The sequence below is a fragment of the Macaca mulatta genome, chromosome 15, assembly GCF_049350105.2.
Source record: "Macaca mulatta isolate MMU2019108-1 chromosome 15, T2T-MMU8v2.0, whole genome shotgun sequence".
NCBI classification, from domain to species: Eukaryota; Metazoa; Chordata; class Mammalia; order Primates; family Cercopithecidae; genus Macaca; species Macaca mulatta.
Genome location: NC_133420.1, coordinates 3,744,010 through 3,762,038, shown reverse-complemented (window position 1 = coordinate 3,762,038; position 18,029 = coordinate 3,744,010). Strand labels below are relative to the sequence as shown.

Sequence of the window (18,029 nt, the reverse complement as noted above, 5' to 3'; positions counted from 1 at the left end):
TAGGAGACACAACGATCCTATACTGTATGTTACACCCCATCTTACTGATTTCTATCTCACATAACCATATTCAGGAAAAACCGACATGTAAATGTGAGCTGAATGCTATGCAGAGGCACATTCCTCTTACCCGGATGATCTTTAGTGGTACAGTAAGAGATGAGATCATAGCAACGTTAGTTTAGTTAGTTTAATTTCCATGGCAACAGGAATTTGGCACATGGGATGAGTTAGATCTCTCTGCACAGCTCCTAACGGGGTTGCCCATTTCTGTGTGGTGTCTGTGTATATTCTCGCTGTGGACATAAGTGATAGCACCTGCACAAACACTTGTCCGGAAGCGCACACGAAGCTGGTGAAAGCAGAGGACAGGCGAGAGGGAAGCATGGCTCAGCCCTGGCAAAGAAGACCGTTATTCCAAACGCAAAATATTCAGGAACACAATCCTTGGGAAGACTGGTGATGTCTTTAGACCTCACCACTATCGGGTTGTATCTGTGCAGCCAGTTACCAGAGCCGCAGAACGGCGTGTGTTGGTATTGGTGTCATCACTCAACGATTCTGACTTTTCCTGGTGCTGAGGATGACTGCATGTGGCAGAAGCAAAGTGCTAATCTAGCACAGGTCATCATATCCAAGTTCTTTTCTATGAAGGCGGGCAGGGTTAGGAACCACCCCACCCCACCCCACTCCCCAATCCTATAAGAACTGGGATCTGATGATCTGTGCTGTCGAGAGAGGCAGGGTTAGAACACCTCATTCCTCAATCCCATTGTTGAAAATAATAGTTGGATTGGGAGGGTTTTTACTCCTAAGGTTGAAGCCGTGCATTTCTGGAGCCTGGGCTGTCAGTCATGGTGGCTGGGGAATGCTGGGGCTGCGGTTGTCTGGCTGCCGGTAGCCCTGCTGGTGGGTCCTCCCTCTTTGACACCGTTCATTTCTGAAGCTTGCTTTCCCCGGTGTTGGAAGTAGCAGCACTGGAGGAATGGCCGCCTTCCTACAGCGAAGCTCTGGCAGGAGAGGAGAAGATACGGAGCGTCTGTTCAAGGACGTGACGTTCTGGGCACCGCACCATGCGTTCTGCTTCTCAGCTGTGCCTCCTGGTTGATGTTACCATCACCTGGCATTTCCCAGGAGGTAACTCGCGAATGCCACACTGATGGAACGGTGCGGCTCGAGTCCAGGGCCGCTGGAGCACATCAGCAAGGTCAGGCTGGACGCATGTGCTTGCTGACAGGAAAATGACGGGAAATGACATGTCAGTTCAGGAAAATGACAGGAAATGTCATGTCAGTTCAGGAAAATGACAGGAAATGTCATGTCAGTTCAGGAAAATGACAAGAAATGTGTTTGCTGACAGAAAAATGACAGGAAGACGACAGGAAAGAGGCCCATGAGGAGAGGAACCAGTAGATTCAAGGCAGTTAACCGAAGGAGCGAGCCATCACAGGCTGGGAGGACACCCCAGCCACAGTGGATGTCAGCGGTGGTGGATGGACTCGGGGTCCGTGAATATTGCATGATCGAACGTGTTTGGTACATTCTCAGCTCCTGCCCAGGTGCCTCCCAAGAATCAGGTGTTGTGGCTCCCCACACCCTTCCCATCTGTGTGTAGCATGACCACCACCTTCCTACCGTGTGTTTGTCCTATCACGGCTGCTGTGCCTAACGGACGCTTTGCTTTCCAGCTACTTTCCTATAACCAAAGCCCTTGAACGACTTTGCGTTTCAGAGACGACAGGGTATTAGTTTTTCATGATTGCTCTGAGGATTGCCGAAAGCAAATGTAACTTACAGGATGGAAGATATTGGAGACAGTAATTATAGATGACTTTTCTCAGTTTTTTGATTGTGGTAAACTTACACAGCACTCTATTTTTAAGTGTATGGTTTTGTGGCATTAAGTGTGTTCACACTGTGGTGCCACGATCACCGGCATCCATCTCCAGAACTTCCTGGTCTCCCCACGCTTGAAACTCGGTCTACCCAACACCAGCTCTCCTCCCGCCCCAGCTCTGGGAAGCACTACAGGTTGCTTACAAAATAGGCTTTTTCAGTAAGAGAAGGGGCAAGGAAAAGAGCTCTAAAGACTGTCTTGAGATTTGAGGAAGTGTTTTAGGTTTTGTTGTCTGGTTCCCGGTCTAAAGGAACTATTGAAGACGTGGGAAGGCGAAGGTCTGTGATCTCAGGAAGTGCTGGGCTGGGCAGCTTTCCCACTGTGACGGGGGCACTTGCCCTCAAACCTGCCTGAGATAATCGCGTGAGGATGGTGCTGCATTGTGACAGCTCTGAACTTGGTCTCCTTGAACGTTGCCAGGTACATAAGCTTTGGCGGTTACCGTCTAGTGTCTGCGGGAGACCTAGAATTTGAACATTTGTTGACTTTAGGCCACACTCATTTTATAACACTCTACCTGTTCTCATCAATAGGAAATATGCTGTGTCCTTTTTTTTTTTTTTTTGAGAGGGAGTCTCGCTCTGTCGCCCAGGCTGGGGTGCAGTGGCCGGATCTCAGCTCACTGCAAGCTCCGCCTCCTGGGTTTACGCCATTCTCCTGCCTCAGCCTCCCGAGTAGCTGGGACTACAGGCGCCCGCCATCTCGCCCGGTTAGTTTTTTTTTTTTTTTTTTTTTGTATTTTTTTAGTAGAGATGGGGTTTCACCGTGTTAGCCAGGATGGTCTCGATCTCCTGACCTCGTGATCCGCCCGTCTTGGCCTCCCAAAGTGCTGGGATTACAGGCTTGAGCCACCGCGCCCGGCCTTTTTTTTTTTTTTTTTTTTTTGCCTTAATATTCTGTGTTGCCGTAACAGTAGTTGCAGCGGACGCTACTTCTGGTTCATGGTCATCACCAAACACAAGCTTCAGGAAACCGTGTGAAAAATAAAGGGGAAAGTGCTTTTCTGCAAAGGGCTTTTTTGAACATCTTGTTTTTTTCTGGAATATCTGTTTTGCTGTAAAACGTTTTCATATTTAGGGGTTTGTAACGTGTTTTATACTGGTTAGCTTTGAACCCCATGTTTTTGCATGTCATGGGGCTGCTTTATCCTGTTATTCTATGATATAGCAGGTTGGCAAAACTATTGCTTATTTCACTTTAAAAACCAAAGCAGCTTACAGATTGAGTGTGATTCTTGTAAGAATTTAATTGTAAAATTGATTTGTGTTCAACAAGCTTACTGGAATGGCTAGATCCGTGGACAAAAAGATAAGAACATGTCAAGTCTCTGGGCCAGGAAGGACTTCCAAATAATACAAGTGATACACGTTAATTTCTTAACAAAAGATTAGATTTAGTACATAACTGTTTAAAACCTCCGTATTTTCTATTATAGCCATTCCACAGTGCCCATGGGGGTGGGCTGCAGGACTGCCTATGGAATCCAAGGTCTGTGGGCACTCAGGTCCCTGCAATAAAATGGCATCGTGTTTGCATATGACATATGCACATCCTCCTGCAGACAGTCATGTCAGGGTTGCTCGTAACAGCTATACCATGGACATACCATGCGAGTAGTTGTTTAATGAATAATAAAGTCTGAATGCTTAGTACAAACACATTTAAAAATATGTTGATCTATGGTTGGTTGAATCCACAGGCCTGGAACCCCGGGAGAGAGTACAAACTCTAGAAGCAAAACGAACAAAGCACTTGAGGTCAGCAGTGACGGGTGTGGGACCACACTGAATCTCATGTGTTTTGCTGTCTGTGTCACTGTGTCCCGTGTAAACGGGAATCATTTGTAGCTTAAGGTAAAATAGGTAACAGGAAACACTACAGAGTGGGCACGAAGGCGCGCCCCTCATTACCCCGTGTTACAGCCAAGCGTCTGCCTCCTAGGGAAGGATTTGTTCTGTGGGGAGACTATGTGTTGGTGATTTCCGGATGTGTGAAGGGAAACTCCCTCCGAGAAGCGTGGCTTTGGCCGGAGCACATCAGACGAGAGTTAGCGCGGCATGGAGTTTCCACAGTGGCCCTCAGGCCTGCTGCTTCTCTCCTCTCCCCACCCCTGGCCCTGACTCTTACCAAGGGAGGCAAGTTCAGCTCCAGCTGAGCCCCGCACAGGGCTGTGGGTCTCTAGGGCAGGTGCCCACCTTCGCCTGAACAGGCTGTGTCAGAGGAGGGTCTGGCTGTACTTGAGCTGTGAGAAATGCTCTCAGAGATCCAGCATCCTGAAAACCCAGGTGCTGAAGGTTCCTCCTCTTCCACCATCCTGCGGGGAAGGGGGTCTTATCCTGCTTCCCCTCAACCCGAGCTGACTTCTTGTCTGTTCTGTACACCTAGTTTTTCAGAACAGTTATTGTTAATCATCTAGCAGACAAACAACCATAAGGTGACAGCCTGGGAGGGTAGACGGCGCTGGAAGGTAGTTTCCTGAATAACAGCGTTCAGTTTCCTGTTTTGCCATCATTTGACCCAAGGCCCCAAGATAATTGAAATATTGTCAGCCAAACACCGATTTTTTAATCTGAGTTTTTTTTTTCTTTTTAAGTTACGGGTGCAAACTTATAACCAGGGACCTGACAAAAGAGAAGGATTTATTTGCAAAGTGAATGTCGGGGATGGTTGGCATTTGCCAACTCTGACTAGCAGGGACCCAGGCTGCTTCCGTTCTGCTGCCCGACTCCTGATCCTCCAGCTCCTGCCCCTGTTCCCACCAGCAGGAAGAGGAGCGGGAAGGTGCCTTTTCCCCTTTAAGGGGGTGAGGTGAGAGTTGCACCTGCCACTTAGCTAGTCCCTGGGGTGATTCTCCAGCATGGGTGGGAGTTGGGTTTGGAGGCCTGAGCCCCGTGAAGCTGGGGTTGCTGTTCCCTGAGCAGCAGGAAACTGGACTCTGGGAAGTGGGGTCAGAGGGTAGCATCCTCAGGAGGGGCCTCTCGTCCCATTTGACATCTTCACTGCAAAAGGGGGTGTGGGCTTCATGGTCCATTGACAAATAGAACGTTACTTTTTTTTTTTGAAGCACATAGAACCCTAATTCCTTGGCTTTTACTAAAGTGGCATTTTGTAATTCCACATGATTTCATTGATATACTCGCAGGAGAGAATGCTTCCTGTAAACCAGAAGGATCTCTGCGACACTCCTCGGTCCATAGAGTTCATTTTCCCAAGGTTATAGACACAGCCTTAGGAGGGGTTGAGGACACACTGCGGCAGCCTCAGGAGGTCCTGGACATGTGTCCAAGGTGTTTGGGGCACAACTTGGTCTTACACATTTTAGGGAGACGTGAGACATCAATACATGTGAGACGTACGTTGGTTCAGTCTAGGAAGGATGGACGGCTCGAAGCGGGGAGGGATTTCCAGGTCACAGGTAGATCAGACAAATGCATTTCTGGTGCATCTTTCCAGAGGAGGCAGTTAGATCCGCATTTATCTCCGTGTGCAGATGGGGACTTTGAGTTCTGTACACTGTCCATGAGGAATTTCCTTGTGGATCGGTTGTGAGGGAGGTACGTGGCTTTTTCCCCCCACCCCCAGTAGCTGTCTCTGTTAGGAAGAGCATGGGAGGCAGGTTTGGTCTAAGCTCTTCCTCACCTTGACGTCCCTTTAGCGTAGTGATTTTGGGATCCTGAGATGTAGTTTCAACTTCATGTTTCTGAATACACTGGCACTCTAAACAGTGTTGTAGGAGGCATCTAACTTACTTAGAAGAATCTATTTGGAAACACTTGAGCACCTTCGTCCTTGAGAGAACCAAGCCTTTGTTTAGTTTGCTTTGCCCTGAGGCTGTTACGCTGTCCCGGGCTGTGCGGCCTTAGAAAGCTGTGCCCCTGTGAGCTACTGCCTGTGGAATCTGGTGACTTTGAAATTAATCCAGCAGCTACATATTTTGGAAAGCAGATTCCCTCTTAAAGTGTTGGTGATTATGATTCTAGCACTAGAATTTCAGTGTGTATTTTCCACCCTTCTTACTTTGTCTCCTCATACACTGAGATGCTGCTGTATTTGCTCTTAGGCTTCACTGAGGGAGGGTCAGTTCTGACCCTTTCTTAGATATTGACCTTGAACGGACAGAATTGAGATTCAGGAAAACTCTCGAGCTGTGAGAGTGTGCTGATATCTATGTAAGTGGGGTTCATGTGTCAAACTCAGGTTTAAGAAAAACCAATTCTAGGCTGGGCATAGTGGCTCACACCTGTCATCCCAACACCTTGGGAGGCTGAGTTGGGCAGTTCACTTTTGAGCCCAGGAATTCAAGACCAGCCTGGGCAACATAGCAAGACCCTGACTCTACAAAAAATTAAATAGGACAGGTGATGTACACCTGTGGTCCCAGCTATTCGGGAAGCTAAGGCTGGAGGATGACCCAAGCCTGGCAGGTTGAGGCTGCAGTGAACCATGATAGCACCACTGTACTTATGGTGCACTGTGCCTGAGTGACAGAAGAACAACCACCCCCCCACACACAAAATATCAATTCATGCAGTGGCCAGTTCTGCTGGGACCACCTGTTAAGACTACTCTGGGCCTCATGGTTTGAGAAGCGTCTGTCCGGGGTCGAGAGGGAGTAGCTTGAGGGCCTAGAAGCCAGTTCTTGTGGTTGAGCGTGATTGCGGGTGTGGAGTTGGGGGCAGGGCTCTCCACGGCATGAGTGGGTAAATGGATGGGCTTCCAGGACGAGCCCCTGTGACTTTGCCTGGTTTACATCCGTCCAATACAAATCCACAGGCTCTTACTCTAGAAGCTTCTGCAGGGGCTGATGGACTGGCCTGGGGACAGAGGGTGCCCTCAGAGCCTCATGGTGCCGTCTGGTTTAGGAAGAGCACTTAGTCACCTAGATCTAGGATTTATGGCACTACAAGGGGACTCCTCACACTCGGAGCAGCATCCATCTGCATTCTAGACTTGGTTCTAGGCAAAGTATTTTGGAGCCTGTTGGTACCCTGTGTTCTGTTTATGTGTAAAACAAGTTAGAGTTATAACTAGTTAAAACCTATTTTTAAAATTTTGTCACAGAATATGGCAGTTGTGGTGGAGCCTGGCCAGAGACCCCCACACTCAGACGCTGTTGCTTGCTGGAGTTGCAGGCGTTGCCTGCATCGGCTGCCCCTCCCGGCGTGTCTGTGTTCTTGACACGGACGCCCATCGAGGCTCGGCCTGTGGGAGTCGTGCAGCCATTTGTCTCCGTGTTCCTCTGAGGTTCCGCAGACTTCACGGTCCCGTGGCAGAGCGTACGGTATCTGCTTGCATCCTGATTTCCCCAAACCCCAGGACAGACCAAGAGTTCCTTACACACAACTGCAGAGGGCCCCGTGGCGTGGATTTGCAGAGACACAGCGTTTCCCCAGCTTGGCCTTCGTCTCCAGAGTTGGCTTTAGGGTGATAGAAGCTTCCTTCAGACTGGGGGGCCTTGAAGCTTTGGTGCTAGGAATTCGGTGACCAGCACGGATGATACCCCGTTTCTCTGCATTTGTAGCAATAGTTGTTAACACGACCACGAGATGTACAGAGGAAGGAAAAAGGAGGTTTTATTTTCAGAGTAACACTCTGTGCTTTGGGAAATGTGGTCTTGGGGGAGCTGTAAGCACACGCCCCTCAGGAGGGGAGGAGGCCGCGGCATTACACGTTCCGGGGTTGTTCATCGGGCTCAAGGAATGTCTGAACGTTTACAGGGAAAGTGGGGTTTGTTCATCCGGTTTGTGCAATGTCTGAACACTTACAGGGAAAGTCTAGCACACATGCAGTGAGTTAACCTGTAACATCCGTGTTCGCCTTGGGGCAAGTGTAACATTTGAAATGAGGTGGACTGGGCGTGTCATGTACAAAGGTGAGCTGTTGGGCGCAGACGTTTATGCGCAGCCTCAGTCACAGCCAGGACTGGCTCAGGGTCTGCAGCCTGTGGCAGGAAAGGACACTCATGAGGCCATTCTGTCCAGTCGGGGCTGCCGGCAGGGTCCCAGTGTGGGGCTGTCTGGTCGGCCGGCATCTGGAGTCCACCCAGGTCCAGTGGGCAGCGTTCCTCTAAACCAGGCTTCTGATTGTGGAGGAGACTTCATGCTGGTTAACACACTGTACAGGAGTAATGTTGTGGGGCTTTGGGGTCCACCTTCCCTATGATGCCGGTTACATTTCTCTCCGGACCTCACAGCCACAGAGACTGCACCTCGTCTGACGGCAGGGGGTGCCATGTTGACATAGTAATTTATTGTATTAACCTTTATTACTATTTTAATAACCTTTTTTTTTCTTTTTAAAGAGATAGGGTATTGCTGTGTTACTCAAGCCAGTCTTGAGCTCCTGGCCTCAAGCAATCCTCCCACCTCGGCCTCCCAAAGTGCTGGGCTTATAGACGTGAGCCAGTGCGCCCAGCCTACAGCCATGTTTTTAAAACTCAGCAGTTTAAAAATCCTATTCCTTTTACCCCCTCAAGCAGGCTGGTTGGCCTTGTGCAAACTGGGGTGTCACGATCTTAGCCCCCCTTTTATTTTTCCCTTTGGCCTCAAATTCTGATAAGAACAGCAGTTACAAAATGGGCTTTAGGTGATTCTTCCGTTACTAAAGCCAGAATTCTCAGCAGTTAGAGATGTTTGTCCCCAGGATTCCAGAAAGCTGTTTTGAGTCAAGCCCGTAGCAAATAAGTAAGGAACTAAACTCTTGGTCCTCTGCTTAGTACCAGGGGAATGGGTTAGTTGCTGATACCCTTTGATCTGTGCTCACGTGCTGCATCTCATCACGGGAAGCAGAGTCGCCCTGTGGAATAAAGCCCGGCTCAAGGTGGCGCGTCGAGACGCTTGGGGCTGTCAGTCCCTTATACAGCGGCAGACTTGGAGACTCAGTATCACGTGCAGGAGCCCAGGCAACCGGAGTGCATCCACCTTAGAGACCACATGGACGGTCGGCAAGATGGATGTCCGGGCATATGGCCTTGACAGGCCCACTGCGAGGTGAATTAGGAATTCGTTAGCAAAGAAATCAAACTCGCCTTTGGGTCCCAACTACTTGGAAGGTTGAGGCGGGAGGATTGCTTGAGCCAGAAGGTCAAGGCCGCGATGAGCCATGGTTGTAATACTGCACTCTGGACTGGGTGACACAGCGAGACTCCAAGTCAAAAAACAAAAACAAAAAAAACAAACCTTACTCTTCATAGCAAGAGGGAGAATTCATCAAAGTAACTGAAACAAAATCTTAGATGATGTAATTTCAGTGGCTAAGTGAGCTGTCCAGCCCACGTGGCTGGCTCACAACGCAACAGAGCCAGGTGCTGCTGCAACTGCCCCCCAACCCCGATCGCTTGTGGACATTTTCTGTTTTCCCATATCTCCCTTTTGGATACGTAGCTCGCTACTTTATAGCTAAGCATCAGTAAAACAGGTTGTCTATTTTGAAAAGTAACTATTTTGTCTTTTAAGGACAGAAAATGAAGCAGGTGACAATAGCATGGCAACCTGGTGAATAGATTTAGAGGAATATTTAATACTTGGCACCACTCTGATCCCTTCTTCTCTCATGCTTAGTTACAGCTACCGCCTCCTAGGACAGAACACTTTGAGCTCTGTGAGTAGGAATTAAACATGTTCTAAATCAGAAGTTTTAGTTAAGCAGTATTTTAGGTGAATGCCCAGATCCTAAGTGTTCACTGTACTGGTGTGTGGTGTTGAAGAAGGAACGAGGGCTTGGGGCCACGTCTATGGTGCAGCGTCCGGGTTCCCATATGTGAGATGAGGGCCATGAGACACGGCCTGGAAGGTTCAGACTGTGGGATTGAAGGGATCTACCCAGTCCTGGAAAGCCTCAAGTCTAACTTGACTTGGGCTGGTTTTAGGGAGATGCTGGCAGCGCTGTCCACACAGGTCACTGGGAGGGGCTCTGGCACCGTCCCCGTCAGGTGTCTCACGATCAGCCCAGCTTGCTCATCTCAGAAGCTGCTGGTCGTGTTCTCGTTCCTGTTGTTCGTTGCGTGTTATTTAGGTTCTGTTCATGTGGGGACCTAGGAAGTTCCACAGTGAGAGGAGAGCCGCTGAGCCGCCTTCCTGCCTGGACGCCAGCCCCACGGAGGACCGTAACTGCTTGAGGTTGGCTTCTGCCCCCGGCCTCACCTGTGGAGGCATTGATGCAGTGGTACTTTCTAAGCTCCTGGGGCACACAGTGCTGTTGTGTGGATCCACAGGCCACTGTGGCGTCCAAGCACGTGCTCCCGGAGGAGAGGACTCTGCGGGCACTGATAGTGGGAGCTGGCTGAGAGTCCAGCGAGTTGAGACTCCCTGTGACGTGCACAGCTGCCATCTGCACAGCCCCTCCTGACGCCAAGATGGTTGTGCGATAAATGCACAAAGCACATCTCCAGCAAAAAGCCGCCGAGTGTCCACATCCAGGATATATCCACCACGGTGGCTTTTTGGTGTTAATACGATGAATGTGAGCAGCAGGTGGTCTGCATTGAGTGTGACTGTGCCACTGCAGTTTTGTTCTCATGTCTTGATGAGCATGAACGTTTCCTGACGAGGGTAAGTAAGGATGCTGTGACCTGAGACTCTGCAGTATTGTAGCTTGAGGAACCAAGGAGTTTTTCTGTCTTGCAAACCTGTCAGGGAGGATGTTCCAGGCTGGTGACTGCTCCATGAGGTATTCAGAGATCCAGGTTTCTTCCCGACCCCTGCTTTGCGTTCCCAGGGACACGGCTGTCCTTGCTGTGGTTGGGAATGGGTGATTGCCATGCTGGCGGGGGAGGCTTAAGGTGAGAGTGGCCCTGATTTACCTAATCTACATAATGACAGGGAGCCTGGGAGTAAAGTGTAGCCATGGCCTGGAGGATGGATGATGGATGTTGGTGAACGACTGGCTGCACTCACCGCAGCTGGCCCAGGAATGGGGAAGGATGGCTGAGTATGCCGTTCAACGGTACCTGGTTCTTTCAGATTTGACTTCCTTATGGATTTTCTGCTGTAAAGAGGAGAGAGCCTGTGGTTCTAGGCCAAGCATCTCACTCATCTCATAGCATCTTGTATCCCTCAGCCAACATTTATGTCAAGTTTTAGAAGTCCTATCAAACTGGCAAGCATTTCTCAATTTGGTTTAACCATTGGATTTTATATCTGTGTCTGCATGTCTATTTTACATCTATGTGGTTATTTGGCACTCTGTAGTACCTTTGTAATAGGTTCTATTTGGTGGAAGTTACTTTCAACAAACCCTTGCTGCTACTTGAATTTTCAAGATTGCAAGTAGAAAGGAGAGAATAAAAACCACATCTTCTCTAATTTTAAAATGTGTTGTTTCTCAAATCACACCAGAAGTACAGATATTACAAATTACAAAAGCAGCCAGAATCAAGGTTAAGAGATTTCTGGGCGATTCTGGCTAATCAGCAGTATTTGCTGAGGTGTGTGCAGCAGAGCAACATGCCAAAAGGCCCGGGACGGGGGAGAGTTGGGAGGCCAGGCTGTGACTTCGGAGGTGTGTTGCCTCAGGGAGAGGAGCTAGATGTAGAGAGGATAAATGGCCACAGGTGTGACCACCGCCATCCTTGCCGCCGTACGGAGGCCTTTCTACAGGGGCCTTTGTGAGCTGAGTTAAAAATCGAAATTGAGAGAGTGCAATGCATTCTTAGTTTTTAAAATAAAATGCTAATAGAGAACGTTTTGTTTGTAAGAATGTAAAATGTTACATCTTTGTTTAGAATTTAAGAATAATAATTTGCTTCTGAGATCTTTGTGACTGAGATTTGAAATCTTAAGTATGGTTTTTTCTTCCATGTTTTATACATATGCACGTATACACATATATGTAAGGTATATAAAAGGAAAATGAGCGTTTCTGTATTCACATTTATATACACTTCCATAATGTGTATACTTCCAGTCACACTTAGGTCTAAGAGACCATGACTTGACTTGATAACCATGAGAGGGTAATCGCGCCTCCCGCGTTCCAGGCCTCACACAGCCCGTGCCAGGTTTTGGAAGCAGGAGTTTGTCTGCAGCCACTTCGGGAAGCATGTGGTTGCCAGGATTGCCTAGAGCTCCAGGCTGTCTCCAGTCCCAGCCTCCCTGGGGTAGAAGCTGCCCTACCAGGGGCCTGGACATGGACGTTAGGGCCTGGAGCCAGGGACCGCTCCTGAAGCGGGGGGCTCCCCTCACGGCTGGGCATGAGAACCGAGGATAGGAGGCGGAACCAGCCTCGGGCCAGTGCACGGCCTCCCTGAAGTGCTTGCGGGAAGCCCCAGCTGCACTTTGCTGACCCCATAGACAGCACCTCACTCTGTGAGATCCCCCTGGCCCACCCCTCAGGTTCCTAAAATGATGAAGGTTTCCTGAGCTGTGAATTTTTAGGTCTAGGCTAAAAAGTCCTGGGACAGGCTCACAGGGTTGTTTATGTAGAAATGATGAGTGTGCTGGTGACTCAGAACAGGCACTGCACCCTCACTCCAGGGTCCTTCGTGCCAGGTGGAAACGAGCGTGTGGGTCACCCAGAGTCCCTGCATCCTCACTCCAGTCACTGCTCTTTGGTTTCTTAATTAAAAGCCTAAAAGCCTTGATAATGAAAATGCATTCTCCCCAGAGAGTCGAGTTTCCGGTTATGGAGGCTCACCTGTAAATGCCGTGCCAGGTCAAATATGCTGAGATCTGGGCCAGGTCCTGCTTCCTGCCCACGGCCAAAGCAGGTACTTCATTTGGGAGGTGACCCAGGGGGATATCTGATGAGGCCTGCCGGTCCCCGAGGGATGAATCCGCTGGCCTTCACACTCTGCTCCGGCCTCCATCAGCTCCTTTCTACCTGCAAACTGCCGGCTTTGACGTTGCCATCATTGGAGATATGTTAGGGACTTAGTATGGGTTGACACCCATAGGACCAGCAGATCGTGGAAAGGTGGGAACCAGGGCTGGGAGGGTGGTGACCACGGCCAAACTGAGAACCGTGGTGGGCTGGGAGGTCCATCTTCTGTCTAAAGTGTTTTTCAAAATATAAAACATAGTGTCTCAGGAGCATGAGAGGGCAGGCCACAGACGGGGAGAACGCATCTGTAAAAGACTCATCTGAGAAAGGCTGTTATCCAAACCGTGCAAGGAACTCTCAAAACTCAACAAGAAAATGAACAACCTGATTAAAAATGGACCAAAGACCTGGACAGATACCCCAACAAAGAAGATACACAGATGGCAAATCTACACGTGGAAACATGACCCGCGTCTTATGTCATAGGGTGAGGCGTCACTGTGCACCCATCGGCCTGGCCAAAACCCGAACTCCGACACTGCCGCGTGCTGGTGGGTGTGTGGGCATCAGGACCCTCACTCATCACTGGGGGAGGTGGGGCAGCTGCTGTAGGAGGCAGTGTGGCGGTTTTCAGTGGAACTAAGCTCTCCGACCACAGGAGCAATCACAGTCCTGGACGTTTACTCGGAGGAGCTGAAAGTTTACTTCCATGCGGAAATGTGCACACAGACGTTGACAGCAGCTTTATAATTGCCAAAACTAGAAAGCAACCAAGATGCCCTTCAGCAGGTGAATGGATAAACTGTGGTATGTCAGATACTGGGATATTATTCAGCACTAAAAAGAACTGGACCCCTAAGCCATGAAGACAAGGAAGGATCTTAAATGCATGTTGCTAAGTGAGACTCCAATCTGGAAAGGCTGCCTGCTGTCTGAGTCCAACCACAGCACAGTCTGGAAAAGGCAAAGCTGTGGAGACAGTCAAACAGTCAGTGGCTGCCAGGGGCTGGGGAAGGGAGAGATCAATGGAAGGAGCATAGGGGATATGGAAGGTGGGAAACAACTCCAGGTGGGGCTTTCATGGGGGATGCATGCCGTTCCACGTCTGTGAAACCCACAGAGTGAGCAGCAGCAGGCCGAGTCCTCGTGTGAGCTGTGGACTGTGGGTGGTGGTGCCGTGTTGATGCGGGTCTGTCGGTCGTAGAGACATGCTGGTCTGGTGAGGGCAGGAGAATGATGGAGGCTGTGCCTGTGCTGGGAAAGGAGATAGGTGAGGACTCTCTGTACTTTCCTCTTGATTTTGCTATGAACCAAAAACTGCTTTTAAAAATGTCTATTGAAAAGACAAAAGAGTGCTGGCCAGACAACATCTGTGTGAGGGTGTGGCCTGTGTTCTACATTCAGAATTTCCGTTAGAATACACACATCTAAATTTTTCAAAGTTAAACCTTTGCATTAAGTAACTCGCTACCAAGTTACAGTATCAGCTTGAGCGCTGCCAGGATGGCCAGGATCCTGTATCCTGACAGGCTTCTCCCCTTGCAGGTGCAGTTGACGTCCATGGCCACATCCCAGTAAGCAGCAGGGCTGGAATCAGGAGTCAGGCTTTGCGGGACAGAGAGGAAGTGAGATCTGTAAGCACGTGGCTGAGGGCCGGCAGGGGGGAACCCATGGCAGGGGGCCGGCAGGGATGACTTTTTGATCAGTTTTCCTTATCGCTGAGGCCTTCCTAGACTTGGGGAGTTGGAGTCCCCACTCTCGGGTGCCTCAAAAACCAAAGGCTGCTCGTAATCCTCAAGTTCCAGATGCCTCAGGGGAGGTACCTGGGTTGTTGGGTGCAGTTCCGTTATTTGCTGCTCGGTGGGATTTGCCCACAGCATTTCTGGTTGTTTCTAAGAGCTGATGTTTGAGCTGCTTATAATCACATATGGATGTCGATCTACCAATAAAAGTTAAGAGCAGAATTTTAGTTCAAAGAGTTGTGAAAATGCTCAAGGTCGTGTACTAATGTATACATTACATTTGTGGAAATATCTAAAAGTCCAGGATTTATATTAAACACTTCTCTTGATTTTTGTAATATCTACCTGTCATTTTTCCATTTGATTAATAGATGTCAGAGGGCTTAAATTTTGAGTGCCTGAATTCACTGAAACTAAAACTTCTTACATCAAATGTAATTGAACTGAACATAGCCAACAGTGCATGCTTTTATAAGTACTGATTAAAATATATAGAAAAACACATATCCATGAACATGCAGATGGGGGCAACATGTTAAACCGTGGAAGTAGAATTAGTATTCTTTGTTTTCTGAGAAGACAAATTTTTAAAAAGCTAAGGGGTCTTATAACTTTCTAGTTTCCAACTTATTTACCCTAAAGTGGAAGATTGACAGCAGCAGAAGAGGAGATCCTGGGCCAGTGCAGGCTCTGGGAGCAGCGGGGTGAGTGCTGGAAGGAGCTGGCTGGAGGCAGAGCCAGGGAGGGGCTCAGACAGGCCAGGACGGCCTCAGGGCACGCGGCTCAGTGAGTGAGAAAAGGTTCACATTTCTTGGAGAGCCCTTGACTCTGCCCACGGAAAACCCAAACTCCTTCCAACGGGGATGTGCATCTCATGTAAAAGTTGTTACTCCCAGAAAGAAAGCCAGTGGATGTAGAAATTTTATGTATGCAGAAATAATTTCAAATTTGTTTCTAACCTTATCCTTTTCTTCCCCCATCTTAATGTGTGGTGACTTTCTGCAGGTGACGCACACATCTTAGGAGAGCGCTGTATTTCAGTTGCTGTTGGCTCTGATGTGACTTTGTGGTGTGCGATGTTCTTGTTCTGAGGTTCTGCCCAGAACGTGGCTCCTCCCTGCTGAGCGTTGCTTGTTGAAGGCCCGTGTGGAAACTTTCCCTGTAAGCTCGTTGCCCACAGCAGTCTTGGTTCAGAAATCTTTGGACCTCCTGAGACTCCACACAACCTTCTAAACTTTCTAGCGTGACCTTTTCATTTTACTGTTCCCCACTAACTCAGATGTTTTCCAGAATGTAAGTAATCTGCTGCATGCAGGGCGGGGAGTGCCCTCCGTTGGCTCTGGGGAGAAGCATCGCTGTTTCTCCGGGTGGAGCTTCCCGCCCACCATGGTGTGCTCCAAGACGCAGCAGGGTTCCTTGGCAGAAGTAACCGTCGAAGGCCCGTGTCTCCGTGGCATGGTGGCTGTGGGTATGCGGCCATGCCGGCCCCTCCCCATCAATGGCACCACGGAGAGGAGCAGGGGGAGGTCTGGGATCTGTCTCCAGAGTCACAGCTGTGCTTCCGAGACTGCGTCGTCCGTTTGTAACTAGACATGCAGAGAAAGTGTTGGAGATCAGCAGGAGACGGTGTCTGTCCCTAATGAGCTCAGGCATGCCCTTGAGAGGGTCAGGTTTCTGTGCGGCTGATCTGGACTCAGCCTGGCTGTGGCAGTGCAGGTGACTGCTGGGCTTTGGCAAGGCTGCACCCACTGTCCGTCTGAAATGGCCCCCTTCCCTGGCTCACGGTGCCAACTGGGTGCCCAGGCCTGTGTATGTGTCGGGGAAGGGGTGGGTGGGGGTCCTACTTTATTGCCGTATCCAATGGCACGCGGGGTCAGCACTCAGGAAACATGTGCTGTGTGGGTCAGCGATTGAGTTCAGAAACCTGGAAAATTCAGCAGTGTAGGCTTTGGGCATGACCCGTCCAGCCTTGGGGCTCTTTCTTTCTCTGAATTTCCTTCCATGGCATCCTCCTCATCCCAGGGGCCCCTGTCCCCGTATGGCTGTTGGCAGCTTCACAGGTTCCTCTGCCTCCCCTCCCAGGCCCTGGAGTGGCTGGGACAGCTAGTGGCTGTGCAGACCCCACAGCCAGTAGATCGTGGGTGCCAACGCCTTGGGCCTGGGTTACCTGAGTCAAGGACTCCAGTACATGGCTGAGCTCACCCCGAATGTCTGGATCAGAAGGCCTTGGGTTGCAGAAAGGTGGGAGTTCGATATCGAAGGACAGCCTCCAAAGCAGAAGGGGAAATGGCTGTGCTGGATGGGCAGCTAGAAGAGTCTGTGCACAGCCTGGGACCCAGTGCAGACACAGAGCTGACATGGGCACTGCAGTGACACGGCCACCGTGGAAGTGGGCAAAGTTATAGGCTTCAGATCGATATGGAGGGGCTGGTCTAAAACAATCCTCTGTTTCCTTTAATCCTAGCAACTGCTGGCTTTTGGGGTGGGGGAGTGAGATCTGTGGTGGCCGCGAGGAGAGACAGGGATTTTAATTAAACCCCTCTTTCTGGGAGAGGGGAGTAGCCGTTTCTGTAGGGCGGTGAGCATCGTCATCTCAGGCAGCTCAGGCTGCTGTAACGAAACACCATTGACTGAGCGGCTTATGAACAACAGGAATTTGTTTCTCACAGTTCTAGCGGCTGCAAGGCAGGATCAGGGTGCCGCACGGGTGGATTCTGGTGTGGGCTCCTTCCTGGTTGGCACACACCTGCTCTCTGGCCCTGACACAATGGGAGGGTGAGGGATTTGCTGGGCCCCTTTCTGAGGCACAAATCCCATTCAAGGGTCTCCAGCCTCGGGAACTCATCACCTCCCAAAGACCTCCTGACAGCATCACATTGAGGGTGAGGATTTCAACCTGTGTTTTGGGGGGCAGGCAGTTCGTAATCTTCACCCTCTTTGTGTATTTCTGACTCAACATTGAGTCTGCCTTTGGCTCTCCAGTGAACAGAGCCTGTGTGGACACTGAGCAAGGTCAGAGCTGCAAGCATGTGCACATCGGGGGCAAGGGAGCTGCCAGGGGTGTGAGAAGGGGGTTTCAGCGTCAATCGGAGCTGCTTTCCTGGCAAATGTACTCATACGCTATCCTGGCAACATTTGCTTTTCACGAAGAGTCGATGAGGCAGTGGGGGCAGCAGGCGGTGTTGCCAGAAGCTTGGAACTGATGGGCAGCAGAGAAGGGGCAGAGGCCATGACCTTGGGGTGGTCAGCAGTGCCAGGTGTCTGCCCTCCAGGTCTCAAGTCTGTGATTGTGCAGAGACTGAGCAGACCTGGAAGGTGTCCACATGGTGCCTTTTCTCCTGACATTCTGGGCACCACGAGGAATCATTCCTGTCTTCAGCACTAGCAGGAGACTTTTCCTGAACACCTGCTCCTCTTTGGCGTTGTGGGTGTGAAGGGGTCAGAGTGAGCCTGTCTTCATGGAGCTTTCAGACACCATGGGGATAGTGTGGCACAAGTGTCGGGCTCAGGGGGGACGGAGGCTTTCCCCCAGAAAACAGCTGCCGATTCCAGGATGGTCCTCGACCCCTCCCTCCCTCTGTTCCTCTGCGTCATGTGTGAATTAAGGCTGTTCTATCGTAGCGGGGGTGTCA

General features: G+C 50.1%; 2 long non-coding RNA genes across 2 annotated transcripts in view; one reads left to right on the top strand and one right to left on the bottom strand.

Moving 5' to 3' along the window:
- Window positions 1-11,207, top strand: part of LOC144334921 (uncharacterized) — an 86,502-nt gene extending 75,295 nt beyond the window's left edge. Inside the window, exons 6-7 of the long non-coding RNA XR_013405192.1 lie at window positions 9,911-10,014; window positions 10,717-11,207. This is a non-coding gene — a long non-coding RNA (uncharacterized LOC144334921). The remainder of the gene's footprint in view (window positions 1-9,910; window positions 10,015-10,716) is intronic.
- A 2,766-nt stretch (window positions 11,208-13,973) lies between these two features.
- LOC144334922 (uncharacterized) lies at window positions 13,974-15,775 on the bottom strand. The gene is made up of 2 exons (XR_013405193.1): window positions 15,357-15,775; window positions 13,974-14,594 (listed from the first exon to the last, which is right to left on the bottom strand). It is a non-coding gene; the product is annotated as an uncharacterized LOC144334922 (long non-coding RNA).
- Window positions 15,776-18,029: the final 2,254 nt, after the last annotated feature.